This window comes from Diceros bicornis (genome assembly GCF_020826845.1).
Source record: "Diceros bicornis minor isolate mBicDic1 chromosome 30 unlocalized genomic scaffold, mDicBic1.mat.cur SUPER_30_unloc_3, whole genome shotgun sequence".
In the NCBI taxonomy this organism is placed as follows: Eukaryota; Metazoa; Chordata; class Mammalia; order Perissodactyla; family Rhinocerotidae; genus Diceros; species Diceros bicornis.
The window spans coordinates 2,052,427-2,061,679 of record NW_026690901.1 but is presented as its reverse complement, the minus strand read 5'-3'; the positions used below and the strand labels follow the sequence as shown (position 1 = coordinate 2,061,679).

At 36.6% G+C, this 9,253-nt stretch overlaps 1 long non-coding RNA gene across 1 annotated transcript; it reads right to left on the bottom strand.

The window, feature by feature from the left end:
- Positions 1-1,242: 1,242 nt before the first annotated feature.
- LOC131402152 (uncharacterized) lies at positions 1,243-8,858 on the bottom strand. The gene is made up of 3 exons (XR_009218319.1): positions 8,774-8,858; positions 6,092-6,140; positions 1,243-1,310 (listed from the first exon to the last, which is right to left on the bottom strand). It is a non-coding gene; the product is annotated as an uncharacterized LOC131402152 (long non-coding RNA).
- Between the last annotated feature and the right edge of the window lie 395 nt (positions 8,859-9,253).

Sequence of the window (9,253 nt, the reverse complement as noted above, 5' to 3'; positions counted from 1 at the left end):
TTTTTTAAACTGTGTACTGGAATCCATGAATGATAGTTATAGAGAATCTGGATTCTATTGTATTCCTTTGAAGAGTGTTGTTATTTTTCTAGCAGAGAGTTAACTTGGCTGGACTGAAACTCCAATCTTCTCTCCTTTACAGTGGGCATAGCTGAAATCCTCATTCAGTTCTCTCCTCTTCCAATTGCTGTTTTTACACTAGGCCCTCTGGGGCCTACCCTGTTTGTGTGTTGTTCAAAGATCTGCCAATTTGGTGTTTGTGTGGGGGAGACTTACATACATATTTTGAGATTTTACTCTTTGTGGCTCCCTCCCTTCCAGAATTTCTCCCTGAACTTTCCAGCTACTCTGTTAGCCCCAAAATACATCCTCTAACATTACAAGTAAGACTGTAGTTTTTCCCGTCTGTGTCATGTACAGATTTTGGAATGCTTTGAGGCAAATGACTCAAGCTTGCAAATATCTCCTGGTGCAATTCCCATCATTTTAGGGAAGACTCCTTCTCAGTTCTGCTTGCTTTCGGAAGAGATTTATGCATACACACATATACACATTTATTATATGTGTATTACATATAAATACATGATTCTATATAAATACATATAATATTTAATGCAGATTTTAACATTGTTATCTGTGAGAGTGTTAATTCAACAAGCCACTCCACCATTACTGGAAGCCAGACCTCGGTTCTGTTTCTTTTTTGGATTTTATATAAATGGAATTAAAAATTTATAGCCTTTTGAATATAATTACTTTTATGCAGCATTTTGGTTGTGATATTCATCCATGCTATTACGTGTAGATAGTGTTTGTTCATTTGTTGAAAATAATTAATTTTTTTAAATGATCATAAAATATGCATAACATAAAATTGACCACTTTAACCATTTTTAAGTGTACAGTTCAGTGACATGCAGTTCATTCACATTATTGTGTAGCCATAACCTCCAACCATCCACAGAACTATTTTCACATTGCACTGAAACTCTGTGCTCATTAAGCAACAACTGCCTGTTGTCCTTCCCTCTTGTTCTTGGGAAACACCATTCTCCTTTCTATTCCTCTGAATTTGAGTACTGTACATACCGTATATGAGTGGAATCATACAGTATTTTTCCTTTTGTGGATGGCTTTATTTCACTTAGCATAAAGTCCTCAAGGATCATCCTTGTCATAACATGTGTCAGAATTTCTTCCTTTTAAGGGTGAATGGTATTCCCCTGTGTGTATGCACCACATTTTTTTTGTCACTTCATCTGTTGATGGACACCTGGTTTGCTTCCAGCTTCTGGCTATTTTGAATAATCCTGTTAAGAACACAGGTGTACATTTATGTCTTTATACCTCTGCATTCAATAATTTTGGGTGTATGCCCATAAATGGTGTTCTGAGATTCATTTTTTCACACGTGGGGGGTTCCCCACACTTCCAACAAGCAATTTTTGGAATGCCAGCTAGTCATCAGATAATTCAACTCAATTTGATGCTTTCAACCCAGAGATACATCAGATTCCACAGGTTGAGGGCTTAGTCCTATAAGACTGCACACCCACCCAACCTCACCTCAACTTCAGATGCTAATTACAAGCCCAGGTTGTTACCTGTACTTCTGACTGACTGGCTATAAACCAGAGATTCCCACAACCTCCTCACTGGGTTTGATTAATTGACTAGAGTGGCTCACAAAACTCAGAGAAACATTTACTAGATCACTAGTTTATTATAAAAGGATATGACTCAAGAAGAGCCTGATGGAAGTGGTGTATAGGGAAAAGTATGGAGAAGGGGCACAGAGCATTCATGCCATATCCAGGTGCACCACTCTCCAAGCCCTCCTTGTCATTGTCAACCTGGAAGCTCTCTGGACCTCCTTCTATTGGGATTTTAATGGAGGCTTCGTCATGTAGGCATGATCAATTATTAACTCAGTTACCAGCACCCCTTCCTTCTCTGCAGGATAAGGAGTTAGGCTAAAAATTTGAAGCTTCTAATAAGGGCTTGGTCTTCCTGGTGACCAGCCCCCATCCAGGAGCCATCCAGAAGCACACCCAGAGTTGTCTCAATAGAACAAAAGCTTCTCCTAGTGTTCTTATCAATTAGGAAATTACAAGGAGGTCGGCCCTGTGGCTTAGCAGTTAAGTGCACACGCTATGCTACTGGCAGCCCAGGTTTGGATCCCGGGCACGCACCGACGCACCGCTTCTCCAGCAATGCTGAGGTCACATCCCACATACAGCAACTAGAAGGATATGCAAGTATGACATACAACGATCTACTGTTGCTTTGGGGGAAAAAAAAAGGAGGAGAATTGGCAATAAATGTTAGCTCAGAGCCGGTCTTCCTCAGCAAAATGAGGAGGATTATCACGGATGTTAGCTCAGGGCTGATCTTCCTAAAAAAAAAAAAAGGGAAATTACAAGGGTTTATGGTCTCTGTGTCAGGTATGGTGTCAAAGACAAATATTAGAATAAGAGTCACTCCTAATGTTCTTATCATTTAGGAAATTACAAAGTTTTAGGAGCTCTGTGCCAGGAACTGGAGGCAGAGACTGATAAATGTGTTTTCTATTATTTCAGAACCCATAAGTTGAATTGCTAGATCATATGGTAATTCTATTTTTAATTTTTGAAGGAACTGCCATACTGTTTTCCAGTTTTATATTGTCACCTTCCTTGCACAAGGGGTTTAATTTCTCAACATCCTTGCCAACACTTGTTATTTTCTGATTTTGTGATAGTAACTATGCTAATGGCTGTGAAGATGTATCTCATTGTGGTTTTATTATGCATTTTCCTGATACTTAGTGATGTTGAACATCTTTTCATGTGTTTACTGGCCATTTTTTATTTTGTTTGCAGAAATGTCTATTCAAGTCCTTTGTGCATTTTTAAATTGTTTTTTTTATTGTTGAGCTGTAAGAGTTCTTTATATATGCTAGATATTAATCCCTTATCAGATATGTGATTTGCAAATCTTTTCAACCATTCTGTGCGTTGCCCTTTTACTCTGTTGTTAGTATCTTGTGATACAGAAAACGTTTCATTTTGATGAAGTCCAATTTGTTACTTTTTTTGTAGCTTATGTCTTTGGTGTCATAGTAAAGAAATCATTGTTGGCAATGGCATTTGGACCCAATGACATGCAGCTTTTACCCTGTGTTTTCTTCTAAGGATTTTATATCTTCAACTCTAACATTTATATCTTGGATCCAATTTGAGTTAATTTTTGTATATGGTGTAAGGTAAGTGTCCAACATCATTCTATTGCATGTGGGCATCCAGTTTTCAAGCACCATTTGTTGAAAAACTTATCCTTTCTCCAATGAATGATCTTTGCACCCTTGTCAAAAATCATTTGACCATATATGCAAAGGTTTATTTCAGGGCTCTCTATAATATTTCACCAGTATATTGTGTGTATTTATGCCAGTACCAGACTGTTTTGATTACTTTGTAGTAAGTTTTGAAATCAGGAAGTGTGTGTTCTCTAACTTTGTTCTTCTTTTTTTTTTTACAATTTTATTTATTTATTTATTTTTTCCCCCAAAGCCCCAGTAGATTGTTGTATGTCATAGTTGCACATCCTTCTAGTTGCTGTATTTGGGACGTGGCCTCAGCATGGCCAGAGAAGTGGTGTGTCGGTGTGCGCCCAGGATCCAAACCCGGGCCACCAGCAGCCGAGCACACTCACTTAACCACTAAGCCACTGGGCCGGCCGTTGTTCTTCTTTTTCTAGATTGTTTTGGCTATTCAGGGTCCCTTGAGAGTCCATATGAATTTTAGGATAGATTTTTGTATTTTTGCAAAAAAATCATTGGAATTTTTACCTCTGTAAGTTGATTCTTAAGTATTTTACTCTTTTTGATGCTATTGTAAATAAAAATGTGAAGTTTTTAAATTTCTTTTTACTTGTAATTAATGTATAGAAGAACAACTAATTTTTGCAGGTTGATTTTGTGTCCCACTACTCTGCATAATTTATTAGTTCTAAAATTTTTTTGTGGAATTTTTAGGGGTTTCAACATATAAGATATTATGTGTAAACAAATATAATATTATTTCTTCCTTTCCAATTTGAATGTTATTTCTTTCTTTTTCTTATCTAATTGCTTTGGCTAGAACTTCTAAAACCATGTTGAATAGAAGTGGTGAAAGTTGACCTTCTTGCCTTTCTCCTGATCTTAGATAAAAAGATTTCAGTCTTTCACCCTTGAATACGATGTTCTCTGTGGATTTCTATATATGGTTTTTATTATATTGAAATAGCTTCCTTTTACTCTGAGGGTTTTTTAGTGTTTTTAACATGATAGCATGTTTAGTTTTGTCAAACGCCTTTTCTGCATCCATTGAGATGATCACATTTTTCCTTCATTCTATTAATGTGGTTAATTACATTGATTCATTTTCATATATCAAAACATCCTTGTATTCCAGGAATAAATCCCACTTAAAAATGACGTATAATCCTTTTAATATGCTGCTGAATTTGCTTTTTGTATCAATATTCATGAAAGGTATTGACCTGTAGTTTTCCTTTCTCTTAGTGTCTTTAGCTTTGATATCAGGGTAGTGCTAACCCCATAGGATGATTTTAGATGTAGTCTCTCCTCTTCAACTTTTTCAAAGAGTTTGAAAAGAATTGGTGTTAGTTAATTAAAAAAAGCCTTTAGGCATAGGAATAAATTCAACATAAAATAAATACAAATAAATATTTTTTAAAAATGTGAAAAAGTTTTTTTCCTAAAAAAATTAAAAATTAAGCAAGTACATCATTTACCACTTTATTTCTAAAAATTGTTTTTAACCTAATAGTAAGCATGAACAAATTTTTAGAATTAAAATGACTCAAGTGTTAATTTTCTTCATTGCAAATTTTCTGACATAAGTATGTGATGCCATCATGTATGACATCTTTTATGAAAAAATGGTCATTTTTTTGCAGTATTTGAGAACACTATGAATTTTCCCAGTGGCCTCTGACAATACTCTGATATGCAAAGTTATCTATTTAACATGTATGTCTTATCATCTTTAACATATTAACAAACTCTGTCAGGTGCTAAGTAATCAACTACTTTTCATATGATTCAGGTTCTCTGCCATCAACTTCTCTAACCATCAATAAATTCTACAACTTCTGCAAGATTAACAATTTTACCTTATATTGTATTCATCTCGTGTGGTTTAAAACATCCAAAAATCATTGATAAACTGACCCTGTCCAAACTAAATCATGGTGAATTATGAAAGATGGTCTCTGTTAAGTGGAGAGGGATTTCAGGTTTAACTTAATTTTATAAGTGGTCAGTTTATTACAGTGTATTGTTCTGTTATGTATTTCACTTCTTGTTTTAAAAAAGTGATAGTTGAGGGAACTTAGATAATAAAAGTTGAGAAAATAAGGAACTGATACACACTATAAGCTTCAAATATTTTCAAGCATAAGATACAGTAAGAACTAAAACTAAGAAACGGCAGAGGAAATAGAGATAAGATGATAAAATTGCAAAACTGAATCTATATAACATCTCAATGGCTACCGTTGTGGTGCCAAGAAGATGGTGAAATCAAAGCATTCGTAAAGATGATAATAAACAGACTGCAAAGAAAAAAGACTGAAAATTTTTTTTTGTGTGTGTGTGTGTCAAGAAGATCAGCCCTGAGCTAACATCGTGCTAATCCTCCTCTTTTTTTGAGGAAGACTGGCTCTGAGCTAAGATCTATTGCCAATCTTCCTCCTTTTTTTCCTCAAAGCCCCAATAGATAGTTGTATGTCATATTTGCACATCCTTCTAGTTGCTGTATGTGGGATGTGGCCTCAGCATGGCCAGAGAAGCGGTGGGTCCGTGTGCGCCCAGGATATGAACCCGGGCCGCCAGTAGTGGAGCATACGCACTTAACCATGAAGCCACGGGGCTGGCCCAAGACTGAAATCTTTAAAGAGAGAATTTTTACAGCGATATTACAGATAGATAACAGGGAAGAGACGTTGGAGTGAGAGACCCTCTGTTGCTTAAATTACTTCCACTGTAGAGAACAAAAAACCAATTTGCTGAAATCTTTATTCCCCTCTATGACCCTATATTTACCTGCAAAATCTGAGCACTGAATCGATGTCAAATTCCTCCTTTTCCATCCCTGTGGAAGAGAACAATTAAGTTCATCTGAAACCTCAACTGCCCAGCCTGTGAAATAAGGCCGGCCATCCATTCTCACAGATGAGCCAACTGGAGGTAGGATTTTTGGTTCTGAATTCAGCTAAACATATTCAAAGAATTGTATCTGGCCTTCCTTATCCAGGGCTATCAATGAAGGGCTGGTTGGCTTTCAGAGAAGACCAATTCACAGTCAGCTCAGACATTTTCTGTTGAGCTCTCTAGAAAAGGCTGTGGGGCTTCTCAGTAAGAGTTGATTTCTATACGGGTTATAATTTTATTTTATTCAGAGATTTATAAAGAAATTTACATGGTAAATATTACTTATTATCCAGAAAAAAGGTGGTCTAGTCTCTGATCATTTAAGCAAAATCCTCCTCTCTGGGCCCAGCCATGGACAAAGCCCATATTCAATCTCCAAGTGTCTGCCAGGCACTCTGTTGTCCATGGGAAGCCCTCAAGTTGGCAGCCTGTTCCCTTGTGTCCTGTGCTGGTACATAATCTTCCATCTCTTCAGAGTACAACTAGACAGAATCTCAAAGGACTTGACATTGGAGAAATGTACTTTTCATTATCTTTAGACTTCTACACTTTTCCAAAAGACTCTCAGTATTTCCAGTAATTGTGCAGCAATTTACCCAACACTATGGTTCTCACTATTAAAAATTAAAATAAATAAATTTTGAAAAGGAAAAAACTGATCTTTGCAACTTTGTACAGAATCTATATAATGGGTTCATCCTTATAAAGGGAGGAAAGATAACAAATTTAACTATTTTGGTTAGTTAACACAGTAAGTAATATACATTATATATTAACGTTTTTGAGATTATTTGTATTTAGAGATACTGCTTCAAACCCTTAAATCGTTGTACGTAGTAGAGTCTGCCATCTGCTTTGGCTGAACAATTATATACAGTAAGTCAGCCACAATTCTTCCATTCCTGTATAATCTTATATGTGGGTGGTAATGGATAGTTCTTATAGATTATGTGAACACGTGCATATCACAAAATACAAGTGACCATTAAAAATTAAAGTGTTCACCAACTAGAAGATTATCTGATTCCCAGAAAAAGAAAACATTACTGTGACATTAAGGCTAAAACTGTCAAAAAAGAAGTCAAGATACACTCAAGTAAAGCTTTTGCTGAAAAGTTACTTGGCTCATCTTTGAAACTTTATCAGTTTTACTATGTAAGCAAGATACTTTCAGAGCTTAGAATATAGAAAGTGCTCATTGGTACGTTAGCAATATTATCATTTATTTTGTAAATGTTAATATTACAGATGTAATTAATTTTCTACAATATTCAGGTTTTCAAGTTCTGCTAAATCTTAAGGCCACATTACTGGCAAGTTGGGATACTTCTAGACATCTGAAAAATATGAATCCTACACAGAAGCATATAAATTCTCTATTCATCAGGTTCAAAATTCTAAATCATTCTAAGCTTTTGGAACAAACCCATGGCATTCCAAATTGACAGTAAGGCTGCATGTGCGATACATGATCCTATAGGAAGAGAATTCCAGATTTTAAAGAGAGGAGATTGTGCACAAAAATAAAGTATATTTTCACGTCTGAAAAGGGATTTCAAGAAATAAGGGACTCTCAGAACATGTGGTAATTGGTAAATAACTTACCAAGGGCTCTCTAAAGGAGAACATATTGTGGAAAAAAGAGCTTCACATGCAGAGAGCTAAAATGGCATCTCTGGAATCCTCACGATGAAACAGACACTGAATTACTTTTTCCTAAAATTTAAAATGTGTCTTATCCTCCAAACAAATATCACCTCCCTGCCTGTGGCTTACCTGGGCATGGTGACGTGGTGGAATCATTTTTCTATTTCATTGGCTCTTAAACTTGATGGGCACTGGAAGCATCTGGAGGCCTTGTTGAAACCCAGGTTGTCAAGCCCCACCCCAGAACTTCCAGTTCAGCAGGTCTGCAGCAGCACCTGACAATTTGCATTTCTTTCCAGTACCCAGGTGATGCTGATGTTGCTGGTTCAGGGACCCCACTTTGAGAACCACAGCCTAACTTACACCCTATATATGGTTACCAAATCCATTATTTCATCCCTTGGCTGCTACTTTTCCTTTATCACATCAGCACCTTAGCTCCGAATCTCTTCACCTAGCAATGGGAATACTTTGAGAGTTATCAGCTGGTCCTTCTTTCTGGCTCAGTTCTCCCTCTTCCTCTCAAAACTACAGTCTCTTGCCAGGTAATTTTTCCTTAAACATCAGTTCATCCTAGATCTTCCTTGCTCAAAAACTCATGGCTCTTATACTGAACACAAGACATTTTAAATTCTCTACTTGGTTCTTAAGGTCTGTAATAGCCCGTAGAATGTGGACACTCTGTTCCCTACCCTGCCTGTTATAAAGGAGTATGTGAGGATTACATAAGATACAGTCAGTTCTCTTTATGCAGAGTGTGACATTTTACAGAGTCACTGTGAGGATTATGTTCCTGCAAAACTTAGTCACATTTTCTTCAACTGATCAATACATAACCTTTTTCTCTGTGTGTTTCTCTTTCAAGTCACCTTATTTAATATATATTGTTGATATATTAACATTGAACTTAGACTAATAGCACTGTACCTCGTGTCTGAAAGAAGCTTGTCGAACACAAATACTTTCTCTGTAAAGGCACGTCACAGCCTCTTGCCCTGAGGAACACCAGGCAGCATTGCAACACTACATATGGGGGACATATTAAACAGTGGAGTCACCAACACAATGCACAAAAAGATAACAAATGAGGAACTAAATACACTGTATGAAAGACACTTGTTTACAGTATGGGCTGAAACAACAGGGCAGAGAGTCACCTTGTACCCCTCAGCTGGGAACGTGCACTTCGAGTGAATCAAATTTTTCACCACTTTTTGTTTATCTGCAAATGGACATGAAAGCCCTGTGAATGTTGATTTGGGGGCTACCAGTACATTTTAGCTAGTAGGCAATTGTGCAGACACGGAATCCACAAATAATGAGGATCAACTATTTTATGAAAACATCTTTTCAAAATCAGAGTATTGTTAAGATATAAGAGCAATAATGATAACACAACAGCTAACA